The sequence below is a fragment of the Anarhichas minor genome, unplaced genomic scaffold (genome assembly GCF_050575085.1).
Source record: "Anarhichas minor isolate MPS153535 unplaced genomic scaffold, ASM5057508v1 ptg000040l, whole genome shotgun sequence".
Taxonomy (NCBI): domain Eukaryota; kingdom Metazoa; phylum Chordata; class Actinopteri; order Perciformes; family Anarhichadidae; genus Anarhichas; species Anarhichas minor.
In genome coordinates, this window is record NW_027466486.1 from 17,621,871 (window position 1) to 17,642,391 (window position 20,521).

Consider the following 20,521-nt stretch of genomic DNA (forward strand, 5'->3'; position numbering starts at 1 on the left):
TCAATTTTAAAGTAACATTGCTTACACCATATTTCTTATAATGAGCCTTGAGCTATCAACCACGAAGGGACTCGAACCCTCAATCTTCTGATCCGAAGTCAGACGCCTTGTCCATTAGGCCACATGGTCGCTAAATGCAGGATTGTTGCACTTCACAAGTGCAATGGTTTAGATGCTGAGGAGGGAGCTATCCTTTGTCCAAAGACATACTGCAAAGCTGGCTTAAATGGTACACTGCTGACTTCACATGTGAAAGTCATTGGGATTAGTGCCCACCTCATCCAACAAAATCCTCCGGCAGAGAAAAACACTTTCTATTTCAAACTTACAATTACAGCTTGAAACTTAAACAATTGTAGAAATATAGATTATTTACACTGTGCAGCAAACGGGCTTCCACAAAGTGTCTTTGAATGAGGCTAGAGCTTTTAACCTTGAAGGGATTCAAAACCAGCTCTCTTTTTCCATGATATTTATCTGTATCAATACTGTATCATAAGTTGAACGGCAATTGTAGAGACATTCTTTTGTTAAATAACCATTACTGGCCAGTATGGGGATTGAACCCATGACCTTGGCGTTATTAGCACCACGCTCTGACCATCTGAGCTAACCGGCCCTTTTTCACTTGTTAATTCAAGTCCATTACTTCCAAAATTATAGCAGGACAGAACGTGCAAAATGCAAGAATTTATTTAATGGTCAGTCGGGTGTGAAACCCCATCAGCTTTACTTGCGTAGTTAGGTTAAAGGGAAGACCGCTGACATCTCATATGAATGGAATGACCTCAATTTTAAAGTAACATTGCTTACACCATATTTCTTATAATGAGCCTTGAGCTATCAACCACGAAGGGACTCGAACCCTCAATCTTCTGATCCGAAGTCAGACGCCTTGTCCATTAGGCCACATGGTCGCTAAATGCAGGATTGTTGCACTTCACAAGTGCAATGGTTTAGATGCTGAGGAGGGAGCTATCCTTTGTCCAAAGACATACTGCAAAGCTGGCTTAAATGGTACACTGCTGACTTCACATGTGAAAGTCATTGGGATTAGTGCCCACCTCATCCAACAAAATCCTCCGGCAGAGAAAAACACTTTCTATTTCAAACTTACAATTACAGCTTGAAACTTAAACAATTGTAGAAATATAGATTATTTACACTGTGCAGCAAACGGGCTTCCACAAAGTGTCTTTGAATGAGGCTAGAGCTTTTAACCTTGAAGGGATTCAAAACCAGCTATCTTTTTCCATGATATTTATCTGTATCAATACTGTATCATAAGTTGAACGGCAATTGTAGAGACATTCTTTTGTTAAATAACCATTACTGGCCAGTATGGGGATTGAACCCATGACCTTGGCGTTATTAGCACCACGCTCTGACCATCTGAGCTAACCGGCCCTTTTTCACTTGTTAATTCAAGTCCATTACTTCCAAAATTATAGCAGGACAGAACGTGCAAAATGCAAGCATTTATTTAATGGTCAGTCGGGTGTGAAACCCCATCAGCTTTACTTGCGTAGTTAGGTTAAAGGGAAGACCGCTGACATCTCATATGAATGGAATGACCTCAATTTTAAAGTAACATTGCTTACACCATATTTCTTATAATGAGCCTTGAGCTATCAACCACGAAGGGACTCGAACCCTCAATCTTCTGATCCGAAGTCAGACGCCTTGTCCATTAGGCCACATGGTCGCTAAATGCAGGATTGTTGCACTTCACAAGTGCAATGGTTTAGATGCTGAGGAGGGAGCTATCCTTTGTCCAAAGACATACTGCAAAGCTGGCTTAAATGGTACACTGCTGACTTCACATGTGAAAGTCATTGGGATTAGTGCCCACCTCATCCAACAAAATCCTCCGGCAGAGAAAAACACTTTCTATTTCAAACTTACAATTACAGCTTGAAACTTAAACAATTGTAGAAATATAGATTATTTACACTGTGCAGCAAACGGGCTTCCACAAAGTGTCTTTGAATGAGGCTATAGCTTTTAACCTTGAAGGGATTCAAAACCAGCTCTCTTTTTCCATGATATTTATCTGTATCAATACTGTATCATAAGTTGAACGGCAATTGTAGAGACATTCTTTTGTTAAATAACCATTACTGGCCAGTATGGGGATTGAACCCATGACCTTGGCGTTATTAGCACCACGCTCTGACCATCTGAGCTAACCGGCCCTTTTTCACTTGATAATTCAACTCCATTACTTCCAAAATTATAGCAGGACAGAACGTGCAAAATGCAAGAATTTATTTAATGGTCAGTCGGGTGTGAAACCCCATCAGCTTTACTTGCGTAGTTAGGTTAAAGGGAAGACCGCTGACATCTCATATGAATGGAATGACCTCAATTTTAAAGTAACAATGCTTACACCATATTTCTTATAATGAGCCTTGAGCTATCAACCACGAAGGGACTCGAACCCTCAATCTTCTGATCCGAAGTCAGACGCCTTGTCCATTAGGCCACATGGTCGCTAAATGCAGGATTGTTGCACTTCACAAGTGCAATGGTTTAGATGCTGAGGAGGGAGCTATCCTTTGTCCAAAGACATACTGCAAAGCTGGCTTAAATGGTACACTGCTGACTTCACATGTGAAAGTCATTGGGATTAGTGCCCACCTCATCCAACAAAATCCTCCGGCAGAGAAAAACACTTTCTATTTCAAACTTACAATTACAGCTTGAAACTTAAACAATTGTAGAAATATAGATTATTTACACTGTGCAGCAAACGGCCTTCCACAAAGTGTCTTTGAATGAGGCTAGAGCTTTTAACCTTGAAGGGATTCAAAACCAGCTCTCTTTTTCCATGATATTTATCTGTATCAATACTGTATCATAAGTTGAACGGCAATTGTAGAGACATTCTTTTGTTAAATAACCATTACTGGCCAGTATGGGGATTGAACCCATGACCTTGGCGTTATTAGCACCACGCTCTGACCATCTGAGCTAACCGGCCCTTTTTCACTTGTTAATTCAACTCCATTACTTCCAGAATTATAGCAGGACAGAACGTGCAAAATGCAAGCATTTATTTAATGGTCAATCGGGTGTGAAACCCCATCAGCTTTACTTGCGTAGTTAGGTTAAAGGGAAGACCGCTGACATCTCATATCAATGGCATCTCCAAAAGCATATTGATGGCCAGTATGGGGATTGAACCCATGACCTTGGCGTTATTAGCACCACGCTCTGACCATCTGAGCTAACCGGCCCTTTTTCACTTGTTAATTCAAGTCCATTACTTCCAAAATTATAGCAGGACAGAAAGTGCAAAATGCAAGAATTTATTTAATGGTCAGTCGGGTGTGAAACCCCATCAGCTTTACTTGCGTAGTTAGGTTAAAGGGAAGACCGCTGACATCTCATATGAATGGAATGACCTCAATTTTAAAGTAACATTGCTTACACCATATTTCTTATAATGAGCCTTGAGCTATCAACCACGAAGGGACTCGAACCCTCAATCTTCTGATCCGAAGTCAGACGCCTTGTCCATTAGGCCACATGGTCGCTAAATGCAGGATTGTTGCACTTCACAAGTGCAATGGTTTAGATGCTGAGGAGGGAGCTATCCTTTGTCCAAAGACATACTGCAAAGCTGGCTTAAATGGTACACTGCTGACTTCACATGTGAAAGTCATTGGGATTAGTGCCCACCTCATCCAACAAAATCCTCCGGCAGAGAAAAACACTTTCTATTTCAAACTTACAATTACAGCTTGAAACTTAAACAATTGTAGAAATATAGATTATTTACACTGTGCAGCAAACGGGCTTCCACAAAGTGTCTTTGAATGAGCCTAGAGCATTTAACGTTGAAGGAATTCAAAACCAGCTCTCTTTTTCCACAATATTTATCTGTATCAATAGTTGAACGTCAATTGTAGAGACATTCTTTTGTTAAATAACCATTACTGGCCAGTATGGGGATTGAACCCATGACCTTGGTGTTATTAGCACCACGCTCTGACCATCTGAGCTAACCGGCCCTTTTTCACTTGTTAATTCAAGTCCATTACTTCCAGAATTATAGCAGGACAGAACGTGCAAAATGCAAGCATTTATTTAATGGTCAATCGGGTGTGAAACCCCATCAGCTTTACTTGCGTAGTTAGGTTAAAGGGAAGACAGCTGACATCTCATATGAATGGAATGACCTCAATTTTAAAGTAACATTGCTTACACCATATTTCTTATAATGAGCCTAGAGCTATCAACCACGAAGGGACTCGAACCCTCAATCTTCTGATCCGAAGTCAGAAGCCTTGTCCATTAGGCCACATGGTCGCTAAATGCAGGATTGTTGCACTTCACAAGTGCAATGGTTTAGATGCTGAGGAGGGAGCTATCCTTTGTCCAAAGACATACTGCAAAGCTGGCTTAAATGGTACACTGCTGACTTCACATGTGAAAGTCATTGGGATTAGTGCCCACCTCATCCAACAAAATCCTCCGGCAGAGAAAAACACTTTCTATTTCAAACTTACAATTACAGCTTGAAACTTAAACAATTGTAGAAATATAGATTATTTACACTGTGCAGCAAACGGGCTTCCACAAAGTGTCTTTGAATGAGGCTAGAGCATTTAACCTTGAAGGAATTCAAAACCAGCTCTCTTTTTCCACGATATTTATCTGTATCAATAGTTGAACGGCAATTGTAGAGACATTCTTTTGTTAAATAACCATTACTGGCCAGTATGGGGATTGAACCCATGACCTTGGTGTTATTAGCACCACGCTCTGACCATCTGAGCTAACCGGCCCTTTTTCACTTGTTAATTCAAGTCCATTACTTCCAGAATTATAGCAGGACAGAACGTGCAAAATGCAAGCATTTATTTAATGGTCAATCGGGTGTGAAACCCCATCAGCTTTACTTGCGTAGTTAGGTTAAAGGGAAGACCGCTGACATCTCATATCAATGGCATCTCCAAAAGCATATTGATGGCCAGTATGGGGATTGAACCCATGACCTTGGCATTATTAGCACCACGCTCTGACCATCTGAGCTGACCGGCCCTTTTTCACTTGTTAATTCTAGTCCATTACTTCCAAAATTATAGCAGGACAGAACGTGCAAAATGCAAGAATTTATTTAATGGTCAGTCGGGTGTGAAACCCCATCAGCTTTACTTGCGTAGTTAGGTTAAAGGGAAGACCGCTGACATCTCATATGAATGGAATGACCTCAATTTTAAAGTAACATTGCTTACACCATATTTCTTATAATGAGCCATCAACCACGAAGGGACTCGAACCCTCAATCTTCTGATCCGAAGTCAGACGCCTTGTCCATTAGGCCACATGGTCGCTAAATGCAGGATTGTTGCACTTCACAAGTGCAATGGTTTAGATGCTGAGGAGGGAGCTATCCTTTGTCCAAAGACATACTGCAAAGCTGGCTTAAATGGTACACTGCTGACTTCACATGTGAAAGTCATTGGGATTAGTGCCCACCTCATCCAACAAAATCCTCCGGCAGAGAAAAACACTTTCTATTTCAAACTTACAATTACAGCTTGAAACTTAAACAATTGTAGAAATATAGATTATTTACACTGTGCAGCAAACGGGCTTCCACAAAGTGTCTTTGAATGAGGCTAGAGCATTTAACCTTGAAGGGATTCAAAACCAGCTCTCTTTTTCCATGATATTTATCTGTATCAATACTGTATCATAAGTTGAACGGCAATTGTAGAGACATTCTTTTGTTAAATAACCATTACTGGCCAGTATGGGGATTGAACCCATGACCTTGGCGTTATTAGCACCACGCTCTGACCATCTGAGCTAACCGGCCCTTTTTCACTTGTTAATTCAACTCCATTACTTCCAGAATTATAGCAGGACAGAACGTGCAAAATGCAAGCATTTATTTAATGGTCAATCGGGTGTGAAACCCCATCAGCTTTACTTGCGTAGTTAGGTTAAAGGGAAGACCGCTGACATCTCATATCAATGGCATCTCCAAAAGCATATTGATGGCCAGTATGGGGATTGAACCCATGACCTTGGCGTTATTAGCACCACGCTCTGACCATCTGAGCTAACCAGCCCTTTTTCACTTGTTAATTCAAGTCCATTACTTCCAAAATTATAGCAGGACACAACGTGCAAAATGCAAGAATTTATTTAATGGTCAGTCGGGTGTGAAACCCCATCAGCTTTACTTGCGTAGTTAGGTTAAAGGGAAGACAGCTGACATCTCATATGAATGGAATGACCTCAATTTTAAAGTAACATTGCTTACACCATATTTCTTATAATGAGCCTTGAGCTATCAACCACAAAGGGACTCGAACCCTCAATCTTCTGATCCGAAGTCAGACGCCTTGTCCATTAGGCCACATGGTCGCTAAATGCAGGATTGTTGCACTTCACAAGTGCAATGGTTTAGATGCTGAGGAGGGAGCTATCCTTTGTCCAAAGACATACTGCAAAGCTGGCTTAAATGGTACACTGCTGACTTCACATGTGAAAGTCATTGGGATTAGTGCCCACCTCATCTAACAAAATCCTCCGGCAGAGAAAAACACTTTCTATTTCAAACTTACAATTACAGCTTGAAACTTAAACAATTGTAGAAATATAGATTATTTACACTGTGCAGCAAACGGGCTTCCACAAAGTGTCTTAGAATGAGGCTAGAGCTTTTAACATTGAAGGGATTCAAAACCAGCTCTCTTTTTCCATGATATTTATCTGTATCAATACTGTATCATAAGTTGAACGGCAATTGTAGAGACATTCTTTTGTTAAATAACCATTACTGGCCAGTATGGGGATTGAACCCATGACCTTGGCGTTATTAGCACCACGCTCTGACCATCTGAGCTAACCGGCCCTTTTTCACTTGTTAATTCAAGTCCATTACTTCCAAAATTATAGCAGGACACAACGTGCAAAATGCAAGAATTTATTTAATGGTCAGTCGGGTGTGAAACCCCATCAGCTTTACTTGCGTAGTTAGGTTAAAGGGAAGACTGCTGACATCTCATATGAATGGAATGACCTCAATTTTAAAGTAACATTGCTTACACCATATTTCTTATAATGAGCCTTGAGCTATCAACCACGAAGGGACTCGAACCCTCAATCTTCTGATCCGAAGTCAGACGCCTTGTCCATTAGGCCACATGGTCGCTAAATGCAGGATTGTTGCACTTCACAAGTGCAATGGTTTAGATGCTGAGGAGGGAGCTATCCTTTGTCCAAAGACATACTGCAAAGCTGGCTTAAATGGTACACTGCTGACTTCACATGTGAAAGTCATTGGGATTAGTGCCCACCTCATCCAACAAAATCCTCCGGCAGAGAAAAACACTTTCTATTTCAAACTTACAATTACAGCTTGAAACTTAAACAATTGTAGAAATATAGATTATTTACACTGTGCAGCAAACGGGCTTCTACAAAGTGTCTTTCAATGAGGCTAGAGCATTTAACGTTGAAGGGATTCAAAACCAGCTCTCTTTTTCCACGATATTTATCTGTATCAATACTGTATCATAAGTTGAACGGCAATTGTAGAGACATTCTTTTGTTAAATAACCATTACTGGCCAGTATGGGGATTGAACCCATGACCTTGGCGTTATTAGCACCACGCTCTGACCATCTGAGCTAACCGGCCCTTTTTCACTTGTTAATTCAAGTCCATTACTTCCAGAATTATAGCAGGACAGAACGTGCAAAATGCAAGCATTTATTTAATGGTCAATCGGGTGTGAAACCCCATCAGCTTTACTTGCGTAGTTAGGTTAAAGGGAAGACCGCTGACATCTCATATGAATAGAATGACCTCAATTTTAAAGTAACATTGCTTACACCATATTTCTTATAATGAGCCATCAACCACGAAGGGACTCGAACCCTCAATCTTCTGATCCGAAGTCAGACGCCTTGTCCATTAGGCCACATGGTCGCTAAATGCAGGATTGTTGCACTTCACAAGTGCAATGGTTTAGATGCTGAGGAGGGAGCTATCCTTTGTCCAAAGACATACTGCAAAGCTGGCTTAAATGGTACACTGCTGACTTCACATGTGAAAGTCATTGGGATTAGTGCCCACCTCATCCAACAAAATCCTCCGGCAGAGAAAAACACTTTCTATTTCAAACTTACAATTACAGCTTGAAACTTAAACAATTGTAGAAATATAGATTATTTACACTGTGCAGCAAACAGGCTTCCACAAAGTGTCTTTGAATGAGGCTAGAGCTTTTAACCTTGAAGGGATTCAAAACCAGCTCTCTTTTTCCATGATATTTATCTGTATCAATACTGTATCATAAGTTGAACAGCAATTGTAGAGACATTCTTTTGTTAAATAACCATTACTGGCCAGTATGGGGATTGAACCCATGACCTTGGCGTTATTAGCACCACTCTCTGACCATCTGAGCTAACCGGCCCTTTTTCAGTTGTTAATTCAACTCCATTACTTCCAGAATTATAGCAGGACAGAACGTGCAAAATGCAAGCATTTATTTAATGGTCAATCGGGTGTGAAACCCCATCAGCTTTACTTACGTAGTTAGGTTAAAGGGAAGACCGCTGACATCTCATATCAATGGCATCTCCAAAAGCATATTGATGGCCAGTATGGGGATTGAACCCATGACCTTGGCATTATTAGCACCACGCTCTGACCATCTGAGCTAACCGGCCCTTTTTCACTTGTTAATTCAAGTCCATTACTTCCAAAATTATAGCAGGACAGAACGTGCAAAATGCAAGAATTTATTTAATGGTCAGTCGGGTGTGAAACCCCATCAGCTTTACTTGCGTAGTTAGATTAAAGGGAAGACCGCTGACATCTCATATGAATGGAATGACCTCAATTTTAAAGTAACATTGCTTACACCATATTTCTTATAATGAGCCATCAACCACGAAGGGACTCGAACCCTCAATCTTCTGATCCGAAGTCAGACGCCTTGTCCATTAGGCCACATGGTCGCTAAATGCAGGATTGTTGCACTTCACAAGTGCAATGGTTTAGATGCTGAGGAGGGAGCTATCCTTTGTCCAAAGACATACTGCAAAGCTGGCTTAAATGGTACACTGCTGACTTCACATGTGAAAGTCATTGGGATTAGTGCCCACCTCATCCAACAAAATCCTCCGGCAGAGAAAAACACTTTCTATTTCAAACTTACAATTACAGCTTGAAACTTAAACAATTGTAGAAATATAGATTATTTACACTGTGCAGCAAACGGGCTTCCACAAAGTGTCTTTGAATGAGGCTAGAGCATTTAACCTTGAAGGGATTCAAAACCAGCTCTCTTTTTCCATGATATTTATCTGTATCAATACTGTATCATAAGTTGAACGGCAATTGTAGAGACATTATTTTGTTAAATAACCATTACTGGCCAGTATGGGGATTGAACCCATGACCTTGGCGTTATTAGCACCACGCTCTGACCATCTGAGCTAACCGGCCCTTTTTCACTTGTTAATTCAACTCCATTACTTCCAGAATTATACCAGGACAGAATGTGCAAAATGTAGGCGTTTTTTAATGTCCATTCGGGTGTGAGGCCCTATCAGCTTTCCTTGCTTGGTTACGTTAAAGGGAAGACCGCTGACTTCTCATATCAATGGCATCTCCAAAAGCATATTGATGGCCAGTATGGGGATTGAACCCATGACCTTGGCGTTATTAGCACCACGCTCTGACCATCTGAGCTAACCGGCCCTTTTTCACTTGTTAATTCAACTCCATTACTTCCAGAATTATAGCAGGACAGAACGTGCAAAATGCAAGCAGTTATTTAATGGTCAATCGGGTGTGAAACCCCATCAGCTTTACTTGCGTAGTTAGGTTAAAGGGAAGACCGCTGACATCTCATATCAATGGCATCTCCAAAAGCATATTGATGGCCAGTATGGGGATTGAACCCATGACCTTGGCGTTATTAGCACCACACTCTGACCATCTGAGCTAACCTGCCCTTTTCACTTGTTAATTCAAGTCCATTACTTCCAAAATTATAGCAGGACAGAACGTGCAAAATGCAAGAATTTATTTAATGATCAGTCGGGTGTGAAACCCCATCAGCTTTACTTGCGTAGTTAGGTTAAAGGGAAGACCGCTGACATCTCATATGAATGGAATGACCTAAATTTTAAAGTAACATTGCTTACACCATATTTCTTATAATGAGCCTTGAGCTATCAACCACGAAGGGACTCGAACCCTCAATCTTCTGACCCGAAGTCAGACGCCTTGTCCATTAGGCCACATGGTCGCTAAATGCAGGATTGTTGCACTTCACAAGTGCAATGGTTTAGATGCTGAGGAGGGAGCTATCCTTTGTCCAAAGACATACTGCAAAGCTGGCTTAAATGGTACACTGCTGACTTCAGATGTGAAAGTCATTGGGATTAGTGCCCACCTCATCCAACAAAATCCTCCGGCAGAGAAAAACACTTTCTATTTCAAACTTACAATTACAGCTTGAAACTTAAACAATTGTAGAAATATAGATTATTTACACTGTGCAGCAAACGGGCTTCCACAAAGTGTCTTTGAATGAGGTTAGAGCTTTTAACCTTGAAGGGATTCAAAACCAGCTCTCTTTTTCCATGATATTTATCTGTATCAATACTGTATCATAAGTTGAACGGCAATTGTAGAGACATTCTTTTGTTAAATAACCATTACTGGCCAGTATGGGGATTGAACCCATGACCTTGGCGTTATTAGCACCACGCTCTGACCATCTGAGCTAACCGGCCCTTTTTCACTTGTTAATTCAACTCCATTACTTCCAGAATTATAGCAGGACAGAACATGCAAAATGTAAGAATTTATTTAATGGTCAGTCGGGTGTGAAACCCCATCAGCTTTACTTGCGTAGTTAGGTTAAAGGGAAGACCGCTGACATCTCATATGAATGGAATGACCTCAATTTTAAAGTAACATTGCTTACACCATATTTCTTATAATGAGCCATCAACCACGAAGGGACTCGAACCCTCAATCTTCTGATCCGAAGTCAGACGCCTTGTCCATTAGGCCACATGGTTGCTAAATGCAGGATTGTTGCACTTCACAAGTGCAATGGTTTAGATGCTGAGGAGGGAGCTATCCTTTGTCCAAAGACATACTGCAAAGCTGGCTTAAATGGTACACTGCTGACTTCACATGTGAAAGTCATTGGGATTAGTGCCCACCTCATCCAACAAAATCCTCCGGCAGAGAAAAACACTTTCTATTTCAAACTTACAATTACAGCTTGAAACTTAAACAATTGTAGAAATATAGATTATTTACACTGTGCAGCAAACGGGCTTCTACAAAGTGTCTTTGAATGAGGCTAGAGCATTTAACGTTGAAGGGATTCAAAACCAGCTCTCTTTTTCCATGATATTTATCTGTATCAATACTGTATCATAAGTTGAACGGCAATTGTAGAGACATTCTTTTGTTAAATAACCATTACTGGCCAGTATGGGGATTGAACCCATGACCTTGGCGTTATTAGCACCACGCTCTGACCATCTGAGCTAACCGGCCCTTTTTCACTTGTTAATTCAACTCCATTACTTCCAGAATTATAGCAGGACAGAACGTGCAAAATGCAAGCATTTATTTAATGGTCAATCGGGTGTGAAACCCCATCAGCTTTACTTGCGTAGTTAGGTTAAAGGGAAGACCGCTGACATCTCATATCAATGGCATCTCCAAAAGCATATTGATGGCCAGTATGGGGATTGAACCCATGACCTTGGCGTTATTAGCACCACGCTCTGACCATCTGAGCTAACCGGCCCTTTTTCACTTGTTAATTCAACTCCATTACTTCCAGAATTATAGCAGGACAGAACGTGCAAAATGCAAGCATTTATTTAATGGTCAATCGGGTGTGAAACCCCATCAGCTTTACTTGCGTAGTTAGGTTAAAGGGAAGACCGCTGACATCTCATATGAATGGAATGACCTCAATTTTAAAGTAACATTGCTTACACCATATTTCTTATAATGAGCCATCAACCACGAAGGGACTCGAACCCTCAATCTTCTGATCCGAAGTCAGACGCCTTGTCCATTAGGCCACATGGTTGCTAAATGCAGGATTGTTGCACTTCACAAGTGCAATGGTTTAGATGCTGAGGAGGGAGCTATCCTTTGTCCAAAGACATACTGCAAAGCTGGCTTAAATGGTACACTGCTGACTTCACATGTGAAAGTCATTGGGATTAGTGCCCACCTCATCCAACAAAATCCTCCGGCAGAGAAAAACACTTTCTATTTCAAACTTACAATTACAGCTTGAAACTTAAACAATTGTAGAAATATAGATTATTTACACTGTGCAGCAAACGGGCTTCTACAAAGTGTCTTTGAATGAGGCTAGAGCATTTAACGTTGAAGGGATTCAAAACCAGCTCTCTTTTTCCATGATATTTATCTGTATCAATACTGTATCATAAGTTGAACGGCAATTGTAGAGACATTCTTTTGTTAAATAACCATTACTGGCCAGTATGGGGATTGAACCCATGACCTTGGCGTTATTAGCACCACGCTCTGACCATCTGAGCTAACCGGCCCTTTTTCACTTGTTAATTCAACTCCATTACTTCCAGAATTATAGCAGGACAGAACGTGCAAAATGCAAGCATTTATTTAATGGTCAATCGGGTGTGAAACCCCATCAGCTTTACTTGCGTAGTTAGGTTAAAGGGAAGACCGCTGACATCTCATATCAATGGCATCTCCAAAAGCATATTGATGGCCAGTATGGGGATTGAACCCATGACCTTGGCGTTATTAGCACCACACTCTGACCATCTGAGCTAACCGGCCCTTTTTCACTTGTTAATTCAACTCCATTACTTCCAGAATTATAGCAGGACAGAACGTGCAAAATGCAAGCATTTATTTAATGGTCAATCGGGTGTGAAACCCCATCAGCTTTACTTGCGTAGTTAGGTTAAAGGGAAGACCGCTGACATCTCATATGAATGGAATGACCTCAATTTTAAAGTAACATTGCTTACACCATATTTCTTATAATGAGCCATCAACCACGAAGGGACTCGAACCCTCAATCTTCTGATCCGAAGTCAGACGCCTTGTCCATTAGGCCACATGGTCGCTAAATGCAGGATTGTTGCACTTCACAAGTGCAATGGTTTAGATGCTGAGGAGGGAGCTATCCTTTGTCCAAAGACATACTGCAAAGCTGGCTTAAATGGTACACTGCTGACTTCACATGTGAAAGTCATTGGGATTAGTGCCCACCTCATCCAACAAAATCCTCCGGCAGAGAAAAACACTTTCTATTTCAAACTTACAATTACAGCTTGAAACTTAAACAATTGTAGAAATATAGATTATTTACACTGTGCAGCAAACAGGCTTCCACAAAGTGTCTTTGAATGAGGCTAGAGCATTTAACCTTGAAGGGATTCAAAACCAGCTCTCTTTTTCCATGATATTTATCTGTATCAATACTGTATCATAAGTTGAACGGCAATTGTAGAGACATTATTTTGTTAAATAACCATTACTGGCCAGTATGGGGATTGAACCCATGACCTTGGCGTTATTAGCACCACGCTCTGACCATCTGAGCTAACCGGCCCTTTTTCACTTGTTAATTCAACTCCATTACTTCCAGAATTATACCAGGACAGAATGTGCAAAATGTAGGCGTTTTTTAATGTCCATTCGGGTGTGAGGCCCTATCAGCTTTCCTTGCTTGGTTACGTTAAAGGGAAGACCGCTGACTTGTCATATCAATGGCATCTCCAAAAGCATATTGATGGCCAGTATGGGGATTGAACCCATGACCTTGGCGTTATTAGCACCACGCTCTGACCATCTGAGCTAACCGGCCCTTTTTCACTTGTTAATTCAACTCCATTACTTCCAGAATTATAGCAGGACAGAACGTGCAAAATGCAAGCAGTTATTTAATGGTCAATCGGGTGTGAAACCCCATCAGCTTTACTTGCGTAGTTAGGTTAAAGGGAAGACCGCTGACATCTCATATCAATGGCATCTCCAAAAGCATATTGATGGCCAGTATGGGGATTGAACCCATGACCTTGGCTTTATTAGCACCACACTCTGACCATCTGAGCTAACCGGCCCTTTTTCACTTGTTAATTCAAGTCCATTACTTCCAAAATTATAGCAGGACAGAACGTGCAAAATGCAAGAATTTATTTAATGGTCAGTCGGGTGTGAAACCCCATCAGCTTTACTTGCGTAGTTAGGTTAAAGGGAAGACCGCTGACATCTCATATGAATGGAATGACCTCAATTTTAAAGTAACATTGCTTACACCATATTTCTTATAATGAGCCTTGAGCTATCAACCACGAAGGGACTCGAACCCTCAATCTTCTGACCCGAAGTCAGACGCCTTGTCCATTAGGCCACATGGTCGCTAAATGCAGGATTGTTGCACTTCACAAGTGCAATGGTTTAGATGCTGAGGAGGGAGCTATCCTTTGTCCAAAGACATACTGCAAAGCTGGCTTAAATGGTACACTGCTGACTTCACATGTGAAAGTCATTGGGATTAGTGCCCACCTCATCCAACAAAATCCTCCGGCAGAGAAAAACACTTTCTATTTCAAACTTACAATTACAGCTTGAAACTTAAACAATTGTAGAAATATAGATTATTTACACTGTGCAGCAAACGGGCTTCTACAAAGTGTCTTTGAATGAGGCTAGAGCATTTAACGTTGAAGGGACTCAAAACCAGCTCTCTTTTTCCACGATATTTATCTGTATCAATACTGTATCATAAGTTGAACGGCAATTGTAGAGACATTCTTTTGTTAAATAACCATTACTGGCCAGTATGGGGATTGAACCCATGACCTTGGCGTTATTAGCACCACGCTCTGACCATCTGAGCTAACCGGCCCTTTTTCACTTGTTAATTCAACTCCATTACTTCCAGAATTATAGCAGGACAGAACGTGCAAAATGCAAGCATTTATTTAATGGTCAATCGGGTGTGAAACCCCATCAGCTTTACTTGCGTAGTTAGGTTAAAGGGAAGACCGCTGACATCTCATATGAATGGAATGACCTCAATTTTAAAGTAACATTGCTTACACCATATTTCTTATAATGAGCCTTGAGCTATCAACCACGAAGGGACTCGAACCCTCAATCTTCTGATCCGAAGTCAGACGCCTTGTCCATTAGGCCACATGGTCGCTAAATGCAGGATTGTTGCACTTCACAAGTGCAATGGTTTAGATGCTGAGGAGGGAGCTATCCTTTGTCCAAAGACATACTGCAAAGCTGGCTTAAATGGTACACTGCTGACTTCACATGTGAAAGTCATTGGGATTAGTGCCCACCTCATCCAACAAAATCCTCCGGCAGAGAAAAACACTTTCTATTTCAAACTTACAATTACAGCTTGAAACTTAAACAATTGTAGAAATATAGATTATTTACACTGTGCAGCAAACGGGCTTCTACAAAGTGTCTTTGAATGAGGCTAGAGCATTTAACGTTGAAGGGACTCAAAACCAGCTCTCTTTTTCCACAATATTTATCTGTATCAATACTGTATCATAAGTTGAACGGCAATTGTAGAGACATTCTTTTGTTAAATAACCATTACTGGCCAGTATGGGGATTGAACCCATGACCTTGGCGTTATTAGCACCACGCTCTGACCATCTGAGCTAACCGGCCCTTTTTCACTTGTTAATTCAACTCCATTACTTCCAGAATTATAGCAGGACAGAACGTGCAAAATGCAAGCATTTATTTAATGGTCAATCGGGTGTGAAACCCCATCAGCTTTACTTGCGTAGTTAGGTTAAAGGGAAGACCGCTGACATCTCATATGAATGGAATGACCTCAATTTTAAAGTAACATTGCTTACACCATATTTCTTATAATGAGCCTTGAGCTATCAACCACGAAGGGACTCGAACCCTCAATCTTCTGATCCGAAGTCAGACGCCTTGTCCATTAGGCCACATGGTCGCTAAATGCAGGATTGTTGCACTTCACAAGTGCAATGGTTTAGATGCTGAGGAGGGAGCTATCCTTTGTCCAAAGACATACTGCAAAGCTGGCTTAAATGGTACACTGCTGACTTCACATGTGAAAGTCATTGGGATTAGTGCCCACCTCATCCAACAAAATCCTCCGGCAGAGAAAAACACTTTCTATTTCAAATTTACAATTACATCTTGAAACTTAAACAATTGTAGAAATATAGATTATTTACACTGTGCAGCAAACGGGCTTCCACAAAGTGTCTTTGAAAGAGGCTAGAGCTTTTAACCTTGAAGGGATTCAAAACCAGCTCTCTTTTTCCATGATATTTATCTGTATCAATACTGTATCATAAGTTGAACGGCAATTGTAGAGACATTCTTTTGTTAAATAACCATTACTGGCCAGTATGGGGATTGAACCCATGACCTTGGCGTTATTAGCACCACGCTCTGACCATCTGAGCTAACCGGCCCTTTTTCACTTGTTAATTCAACTCCATTACTTCCAGAATTATAGCAGGACAGAACGTGCAAAATGCAAGCATTTATTTAATGGTCAATCGGGTGTGAAACCCCATCAGCTTTACTTGCGTAGTTTGGTTAAAGGGAAGACCGCTGACATCTCATATCAATGGCATCTCCAAAAGCATATTGATGGCCAGTATGGGGATTGAACCCATGACCTTGGCGTTATTAGCACCACGCTCTGACAATCTGAGCTAACCGGCCCTTTTTCACTTGTTAATTCAAGTCCATTACTTCCAAAATTATAGCAGGACAGAACATGCAAAATGTAAGAATTTATTTAATGGTCAGTCGGGTGTGAAACCCCATCAGCTTTACTTGCGTAGTTAGGTTAAAGGGAAGACCGCTGACATCTCATATGAATGGAATGACCTCAATTTTAAAGTAACATTGCTTACACCATATTTCTTATAATGAGCCTTGAGCTATCAACCACGAAGGGACTCGAAACCTCAATCTTCTGATCCGAAGTCAGACGCTTTGTCCATTAGGCCACATGGTCGCTAAATGCAGGATTGTTGCACTTCACAAGTGCAATGGTTTAGATGCTGAGGAGGGAGCTATCCTTTGTCCAAAGACATACTACAAAGCTGGCTTAAATGGTACACTGCTGACTTCACATGTGAAAGTCATTGGGATTAGTGCCCACCTCATCCAACAAAATCCTCCGGCAGAGAAAAACACTTTCTATTTCAAACTTACAATTACAGCTTGAAACTTAAACAATTGTAGAAATATAGATTATTTACACTGTGCAGCAAACGGGCTTCCACAAAGTGTCTTTGAATGAGGCTAGAGCATTTAACCTTGAAGGGATTCAAAACCAGCTCTCTTTTTCCATGATATTTATCTGTATCAATACTGTATCATAAGTTGAACGGCAATTGTAGAGACATTCTTTTGTTAAATAACCATTACTGGCCAGTATGGGGATTGAACCCATGACCTTGGCGTTATTAGCACCACGCTCTGACCATCTGAGCTAACCGGCCCTTTTTCACTTGTTAATTCAACTCCATTACTTCCAGAATTATAGCAGGACAGAACGTGCAAAATGCAAGCATTTATTTAATGGTCAATCGGGTGTGAAACCCCATCAGCTTTACTTGCGTAGTTAGGTTAAAGGGAAGACCGCTGACATCTCATATCAATGGCATCTCCAAAAGCATATTGATGGCCAGTATGGGGATTGAACCCATGACCTTGGCGTTATTAGCACCACGCTCTGACCATCTGAGCTAACCGGCCCTTTTTCACTTGGTAATTCAAGTCCATTACTTCCAAAATTATAGCAGGACAGAACGTGCAAAATGCAAGAATTTATTTAATGGTCAGTCGGGTGTGAAACCCCATCAGCTTTACTTGCGTAGTTAGGTTAAAGGGAAGACCGCTGACATCTCATATGAATGGAATGACCTCAATTTTAAAGTAACATTGCTTACACCATATTTCTTATAATGAGCCTTGAGCTATCAACCACGAAGGGACTCGAACCCTCAATCTTCTGATCCGAAGTCAGACGCCTTGTCCATTAGGCCACGTGGTCGCTAAATGCAGGATTGTTGCACTTCACAAGTGCAATGGTTTAGATGCTGAGGAGGGAGCTATCCTTTGTCCAAAGACATACTGCAAAGCTGGCTTAAATGGTACACTGCTGACTTCACATGTGAAAGTCATTGGGATTAGTGCCCACCTCATCCAACAAAGTCCTCCGGCAGAGAAAAACACTTTATATTTCAAACTTACAATTACAGCTTGAAACTTAAACAATTGTAGAAATATAGATTATTTACACTGTGCAGCAAACGGGCTTCCACAAAGCGTCTTTGAATGAGGCTAGAGCTTTTAACCTTGAAGGGATTCAAAACCAGCTCTCTTTTTCCATGATATTTATCTGTATCAATACTGTATCATAAGTTGAACGGCAATTGTAGAGACATTCTTTTGTTAAATAACCATTACTGGCCAGTATGGGGATTGAACCCATGACCTTGGCGTTATTAGCACCACGCTCTGACCATCTGAGCTAACCGGCCCTTTTTCACTTGTTAATTCAACTCCATTACTTCCAGAATTATAGCAGGACAGAACGTGCAAAATGCAAGCATTTATTTAATGGTCAATCGGGTGTGAAACCCCATCAGCTTTACTTGCGTAGTTAGGTTAAAGGGAAGACCGCTGACATCTCATATCAATGGCATCTCCAAAAGCATATTGATGGCCAGTATGGGGATTGAACCCATGACCTTGGCGTTATTAGCACCACGCTCTGACCATCTGAGCTAACCGGCCCTTTTTCACTTGTTAATTCAAGTCCATTACTTCCAAAATTATAGCAGGACAGAACGTGCAAAATGCAAGAATTTATTTAATGGTCAGTCGGGTGTGAAACCCCATCAGCTTTACTTGCGTAGTTAGGTTAAAGGGAAGACCGCTGACATCTCATATGAATGGAATGACCTCAATTTTAAAGTAACATTGCTTACACCATATTTCTTATAATGAGCCTTGAGCTATCAACCACGAAGGGACTCGAACCCTCAATCTTCTGATCCGAAGTCAGACGCCTTGTCCATTAGGCCACGTGGTCGCTAAATGCAGGATTGTTGCACTTCACAAGTGCAATGGTTTAGATGCTGAGGAGGGAGCTATCCTTTGTCCAAAGACATACTGCAAAGCTGGCTTAAATGGTACACTGCTGACTTCACATGTGAAAGTCATTGGGATTAGTGCCCACCTCATCCAACAAAGTCCTCCGGCAGAGAAAAACACTTTATATTTCAAACTTACAATTACAGCTTGAAACTTAAACAATTGTAGAAATATAGATTATTTACACTGAGCAGCAAACGGGCTTCCACAAAGCGTCTTTGAATGAGGCTAGAGCTTTTAACCTTGAAGGGATTCAAAACCAGCTCTCTTTTTCCATGATATTTATCTGTATCAATACTGTATCATAAGTTGAACGGCAATTGTAGAGACATTCTTTTGTTAAATAACCATTACTGGCCAGTATGGGGATTGAACCCATGACCTTGGCGTTATTATCACCACGCTCTGACCATCTGAGCTAACCGGCCCTTTTTCACTTGTTAATTCAAGTCCATTACTTCCAAAATTATAGCAGGACACAACGTGCAAAATGCAAGAATTTATTTAATGGTCAGTCGGGTGTGAAACCCCATCAGCTTTACTTGCGTAGTTAGGTTAAAGGGAAGACCGCTGACATCTCATATGAATGGAATGACCTCAATTTTAAAGTAACATTGCTTACACCATATTTCTTATAATGAGCCTTGAGCTATCAACCACGAAGGGACTCGAACCCTCAATCTTCTGATCCGAAGTCAGACGCCTTGTCCATTAGGCCACGTGGTCGCTAAATGCAGGATTGTTGCACTTCACAAGTGCAATGGTTTAGATGCTGAGGAGGGAGCTATCCTTTGTCCAAAGACATACTGCAAAGCTGGCTTAAATGGTACACTGCTGACTTCACATGTGAAAGTCATTGGGATTAGTGCCCACCTCATCCAACAAAGTCCTCCGGCAGAGAAAAACACTTTATATTTCAAACTTACAATTACAGCTTGAAACTTAAACAATTGTAGAAATATAGATTATTTACACTGTGCAGCAAACGGGCTTCCACAAAGCGTCTTTGAATGAGGCTAGAGCTTTTAACCTTGAAGGGATTCAAAACCAGCTCTCTTTTTCCATGATATTTATCTGTATCAATACTGTATCATAAGTTGAACGGCAATTGTAGAGACATTCTTTTGTTAAATAACCATTACTGGCCAGTATGGGGATTGAACCCATGACCTTGGCGTTATTAGCACCACGCTCTGACCATCTGAGCTAACCGGCCCTTTTTCACTTGTTAATTCAACTCCATTACTTCCAGAATTATAGCAGGACAGAACGTGCAAAATGCAAGCATTTATTTAATGGTCAATCGGGT

The 20,521-nt window shown here is 41.0% G+C and overlaps 48 non-coding genes across 48 annotated transcripts; all 48 read right to left on the reverse strand.

Moving 5' to 3' along the window:
- Positions 1-56: 56 nt before the first annotated feature.
- Positions 57-129, reverse strand: trnar-ucg (transfer RNA arginine (anticodon UCG)). Its single transcript has one exon. It is a non-coding gene; the product is annotated as a tRNA-Arg (tRNA).
- Positions 130-545: 416 nt separating this feature from the next.
- On the reverse strand, positions 546-619 carry trnai-aau (transfer RNA isoleucine (anticodon AAU)). The gene has a single exon. It is a non-coding gene; the product is annotated as a tRNA-Ile (tRNA).
- Positions 620-844: 225 nt separating this feature from the next.
- Positions 845-917, reverse strand: trnar-ucg (transfer RNA arginine (anticodon UCG)). Its single transcript has one exon. It is a non-coding gene; the product is annotated as a tRNA-Arg (tRNA).
- A 416-nt stretch (positions 918-1,333) lies between these two features.
- Positions 1,334-1,407, reverse strand: trnai-aau (transfer RNA isoleucine (anticodon AAU)). Its single transcript has one exon. It is a non-coding gene; the product is annotated as a tRNA-Ile (tRNA).
- A 225-nt stretch (positions 1,408-1,632) lies between these two features.
- On the reverse strand, positions 1,633-1,705 carry trnar-ucg (transfer RNA arginine (anticodon UCG)). The gene has a single exon. It is a non-coding gene; the product is annotated as a tRNA-Arg (tRNA).
- Positions 1,706-2,121: 416 nt separating this feature from the next.
- On the reverse strand, positions 2,122-2,195 carry trnai-aau (transfer RNA isoleucine (anticodon AAU)). The gene has a single exon. It is a non-coding gene; the product is annotated as a tRNA-Ile (tRNA).
- A 225-nt stretch (positions 2,196-2,420) lies between these two features.
- Positions 2,421-2,493, reverse strand: trnar-ucg (transfer RNA arginine (anticodon UCG)). Its single transcript has one exon. It is a non-coding gene; the product is annotated as a tRNA-Arg (tRNA).
- Positions 2,494-2,909: 416 nt separating this feature from the next.
- trnai-aau (transfer RNA isoleucine (anticodon AAU)) lies at positions 2,910-2,983 on the reverse strand. Its single transcript has one exon. It is a non-coding gene; the product is annotated as a tRNA-Ile (tRNA).
- Positions 2,984-3,165: 182 nt separating this feature from the next.
- On the reverse strand, positions 3,166-3,239 carry trnai-aau (transfer RNA isoleucine (anticodon AAU)). Its single transcript has one exon. It is a non-coding gene; the product is annotated as a tRNA-Ile (tRNA).
- A 225-nt stretch (positions 3,240-3,464) lies between these two features.
- On the reverse strand, positions 3,465-3,537 carry trnar-ucg (transfer RNA arginine (anticodon UCG)). The gene has a single exon. It is a non-coding gene; the product is annotated as a tRNA-Arg (tRNA).
- A 405-nt stretch (positions 3,538-3,942) lies between these two features.
- On the reverse strand, positions 3,943-4,016 carry trnai-aau (transfer RNA isoleucine (anticodon AAU)). Its single transcript has one exon. It is a non-coding gene; the product is annotated as a tRNA-Ile (tRNA).
- Positions 4,017-4,241: 225 nt separating this feature from the next.
- On the reverse strand, positions 4,242-4,314 carry trnar-ucg (transfer RNA arginine (anticodon UCG)). The gene has a single exon. It is a non-coding gene; the product is annotated as a tRNA-Arg (tRNA).
- Positions 4,315-4,719: 405 nt separating this feature from the next.
- Positions 4,720-4,793, reverse strand: trnai-aau (transfer RNA isoleucine (anticodon AAU)). The gene has a single exon. It is a non-coding gene; the product is annotated as a tRNA-Ile (tRNA).
- Positions 4,794-5,267: 474 nt separating this feature from the next.
- On the reverse strand, positions 5,268-5,340 carry trnar-ucg (transfer RNA arginine (anticodon UCG)). Its single transcript has one exon. It is a non-coding gene; the product is annotated as a tRNA-Arg (tRNA).
- Positions 5,341-5,756: 416 nt separating this feature from the next.
- On the reverse strand, positions 5,757-5,830 carry trnai-aau (transfer RNA isoleucine (anticodon AAU)). The gene has a single exon. It is a non-coding gene; the product is annotated as a tRNA-Ile (tRNA).
- A 182-nt stretch (positions 5,831-6,012) lies between these two features.
- On the reverse strand, positions 6,013-6,086 carry trnai-aau (transfer RNA isoleucine (anticodon AAU)). Its single transcript has one exon. It is a non-coding gene; the product is annotated as a tRNA-Ile (tRNA).
- Positions 6,087-6,311: 225 nt separating this feature from the next.
- trnar-ucg (transfer RNA arginine (anticodon UCG)) lies at positions 6,312-6,384 on the reverse strand. The gene has a single exon. It is a non-coding gene; the product is annotated as a tRNA-Arg (tRNA).
- A 416-nt stretch (positions 6,385-6,800) lies between these two features.
- Positions 6,801-6,874, reverse strand: trnai-aau (transfer RNA isoleucine (anticodon AAU)). Its single transcript has one exon. It is a non-coding gene; the product is annotated as a tRNA-Ile (tRNA).
- Positions 6,875-7,099: 225 nt separating this feature from the next.
- trnar-ucg (transfer RNA arginine (anticodon UCG)) lies at positions 7,100-7,172 on the reverse strand. Its single transcript has one exon. It is a non-coding gene; the product is annotated as a tRNA-Arg (tRNA).
- A 416-nt stretch (positions 7,173-7,588) lies between these two features.
- Positions 7,589-7,662, reverse strand: trnai-aau (transfer RNA isoleucine (anticodon AAU)). The gene has a single exon. It is a non-coding gene; the product is annotated as a tRNA-Ile (tRNA).
- A 218-nt stretch (positions 7,663-7,880) lies between these two features.
- On the reverse strand, positions 7,881-7,953 carry trnar-ucg (transfer RNA arginine (anticodon UCG)). Its single transcript has one exon. It is a non-coding gene; the product is annotated as a tRNA-Arg (tRNA).
- A 672-nt stretch (positions 7,954-8,625) lies between these two features.
- On the reverse strand, positions 8,626-8,699 carry trnai-aau (transfer RNA isoleucine (anticodon AAU)). Its single transcript has one exon. It is a non-coding gene; the product is annotated as a tRNA-Ile (tRNA).
- Positions 8,700-8,917: 218 nt separating this feature from the next.
- Positions 8,918-8,990, reverse strand: trnar-ucg (transfer RNA arginine (anticodon UCG)). The gene has a single exon. It is a non-coding gene; the product is annotated as a tRNA-Arg (tRNA).
- Positions 8,991-9,406: 416 nt separating this feature from the next.
- Positions 9,407-9,480, reverse strand: trnai-aau (transfer RNA isoleucine (anticodon AAU)). Its single transcript has one exon. It is a non-coding gene; the product is annotated as a tRNA-Ile (tRNA).
- A 181-nt stretch (positions 9,481-9,661) lies between these two features.
- Positions 9,662-9,735, reverse strand: trnai-aau (transfer RNA isoleucine (anticodon AAU)). The gene has a single exon. It is a non-coding gene; the product is annotated as a tRNA-Ile (tRNA).
- A 969-nt stretch (positions 9,736-10,704) lies between these two features.
- On the reverse strand, positions 10,705-10,778 carry trnai-aau (transfer RNA isoleucine (anticodon AAU)). The gene has a single exon. It is a non-coding gene; the product is annotated as a tRNA-Ile (tRNA).
- Positions 10,779-10,996: 218 nt separating this feature from the next.
- On the reverse strand, positions 10,997-11,069 carry trnar-ucg (transfer RNA arginine (anticodon UCG)). Its single transcript has one exon. It is a non-coding gene; the product is annotated as a tRNA-Arg (tRNA).
- A 416-nt stretch (positions 11,070-11,485) lies between these two features.
- On the reverse strand, positions 11,486-11,559 carry trnai-aau (transfer RNA isoleucine (anticodon AAU)). Its single transcript has one exon. It is a non-coding gene; the product is annotated as a tRNA-Ile (tRNA).
- Positions 11,560-11,741: 182 nt separating this feature from the next.
- Positions 11,742-11,815, reverse strand: trnai-aau (transfer RNA isoleucine (anticodon AAU)). Its single transcript has one exon. It is a non-coding gene; the product is annotated as a tRNA-Ile (tRNA).
- Positions 11,816-12,033: 218 nt separating this feature from the next.
- Positions 12,034-12,106, reverse strand: trnar-ucg (transfer RNA arginine (anticodon UCG)). Its single transcript has one exon. It is a non-coding gene; the product is annotated as a tRNA-Arg (tRNA).
- A 416-nt stretch (positions 12,107-12,522) lies between these two features.
- Positions 12,523-12,596, reverse strand: trnai-aau (transfer RNA isoleucine (anticodon AAU)). Its single transcript has one exon. It is a non-coding gene; the product is annotated as a tRNA-Ile (tRNA).
- Positions 12,597-12,778: 182 nt separating this feature from the next.
- trnai-aau (transfer RNA isoleucine (anticodon AAU)) lies at positions 12,779-12,852 on the reverse strand. The gene has a single exon. It is a non-coding gene; the product is annotated as a tRNA-Ile (tRNA).
- Positions 12,853-13,070: 218 nt separating this feature from the next.
- trnar-ucg (transfer RNA arginine (anticodon UCG)) lies at positions 13,071-13,143 on the reverse strand. Its single transcript has one exon. It is a non-coding gene; the product is annotated as a tRNA-Arg (tRNA).
- Positions 13,144-13,559: 416 nt separating this feature from the next.
- On the reverse strand, positions 13,560-13,633 carry trnai-aau (transfer RNA isoleucine (anticodon AAU)). Its single transcript has one exon. It is a non-coding gene; the product is annotated as a tRNA-Ile (tRNA).
- Positions 13,634-13,814: 181 nt separating this feature from the next.
- Positions 13,815-13,888, reverse strand: trnai-aau (transfer RNA isoleucine (anticodon AAU)). The gene has a single exon. It is a non-coding gene; the product is annotated as a tRNA-Ile (tRNA).
- A 970-nt stretch (positions 13,889-14,858) lies between these two features.
- On the reverse strand, positions 14,859-14,932 carry trnai-aau (transfer RNA isoleucine (anticodon AAU)). Its single transcript has one exon. It is a non-coding gene; the product is annotated as a tRNA-Ile (tRNA).
- Positions 14,933-15,157: 225 nt separating this feature from the next.
- trnar-ucg (transfer RNA arginine (anticodon UCG)) lies at positions 15,158-15,230 on the reverse strand. The gene has a single exon. It is a non-coding gene; the product is annotated as a tRNA-Arg (tRNA).
- A 416-nt stretch (positions 15,231-15,646) lies between these two features.
- trnai-aau (transfer RNA isoleucine (anticodon AAU)) lies at positions 15,647-15,720 on the reverse strand. Its single transcript has one exon. It is a non-coding gene; the product is annotated as a tRNA-Ile (tRNA).
- Positions 15,721-15,945: 225 nt separating this feature from the next.
- On the reverse strand, positions 15,946-16,018 carry trnar-ucg (transfer RNA arginine (anticodon UCG)). Its single transcript has one exon. It is a non-coding gene; the product is annotated as a tRNA-Arg (tRNA).
- Positions 16,019-16,434: 416 nt separating this feature from the next.
- Positions 16,435-16,508, reverse strand: trnai-aau (transfer RNA isoleucine (anticodon AAU)). The gene has a single exon. It is a non-coding gene; the product is annotated as a tRNA-Ile (tRNA).
- A 970-nt stretch (positions 16,509-17,478) lies between these two features.
- On the reverse strand, positions 17,479-17,552 carry trnai-aau (transfer RNA isoleucine (anticodon AAU)). Its single transcript has one exon. It is a non-coding gene; the product is annotated as a tRNA-Ile (tRNA).
- Positions 17,553-17,734: 182 nt separating this feature from the next.
- Positions 17,735-17,808, reverse strand: trnai-aau (transfer RNA isoleucine (anticodon AAU)). Its single transcript has one exon. It is a non-coding gene; the product is annotated as a tRNA-Ile (tRNA).
- Positions 17,809-18,033: 225 nt separating this feature from the next.
- Positions 18,034-18,106, reverse strand: trnar-ucg (transfer RNA arginine (anticodon UCG)). The gene has a single exon. It is a non-coding gene; the product is annotated as a tRNA-Arg (tRNA).
- A 416-nt stretch (positions 18,107-18,522) lies between these two features.
- Positions 18,523-18,596, reverse strand: trnai-aau (transfer RNA isoleucine (anticodon AAU)). The gene has a single exon. It is a non-coding gene; the product is annotated as a tRNA-Ile (tRNA).
- Positions 18,597-18,778: 182 nt separating this feature from the next.
- Positions 18,779-18,852, reverse strand: trnai-aau (transfer RNA isoleucine (anticodon AAU)). The gene has a single exon. It is a non-coding gene; the product is annotated as a tRNA-Ile (tRNA).
- Positions 18,853-19,077: 225 nt separating this feature from the next.
- Positions 19,078-19,150, reverse strand: trnar-ucg (transfer RNA arginine (anticodon UCG)). Its single transcript has one exon. It is a non-coding gene; the product is annotated as a tRNA-Arg (tRNA).
- A 715-nt stretch (positions 19,151-19,865) lies between these two features.
- trnar-ucg (transfer RNA arginine (anticodon UCG)) lies at positions 19,866-19,938 on the reverse strand. Its single transcript has one exon. It is a non-coding gene; the product is annotated as a tRNA-Arg (tRNA).
- Positions 19,939-20,354: 416 nt separating this feature from the next.
- trnai-aau (transfer RNA isoleucine (anticodon AAU)) lies at positions 20,355-20,428 on the reverse strand. The gene has a single exon. It is a non-coding gene; the product is annotated as a tRNA-Ile (tRNA).
- Between the last annotated feature and the right edge of the window lie 93 nt (positions 20,429-20,521).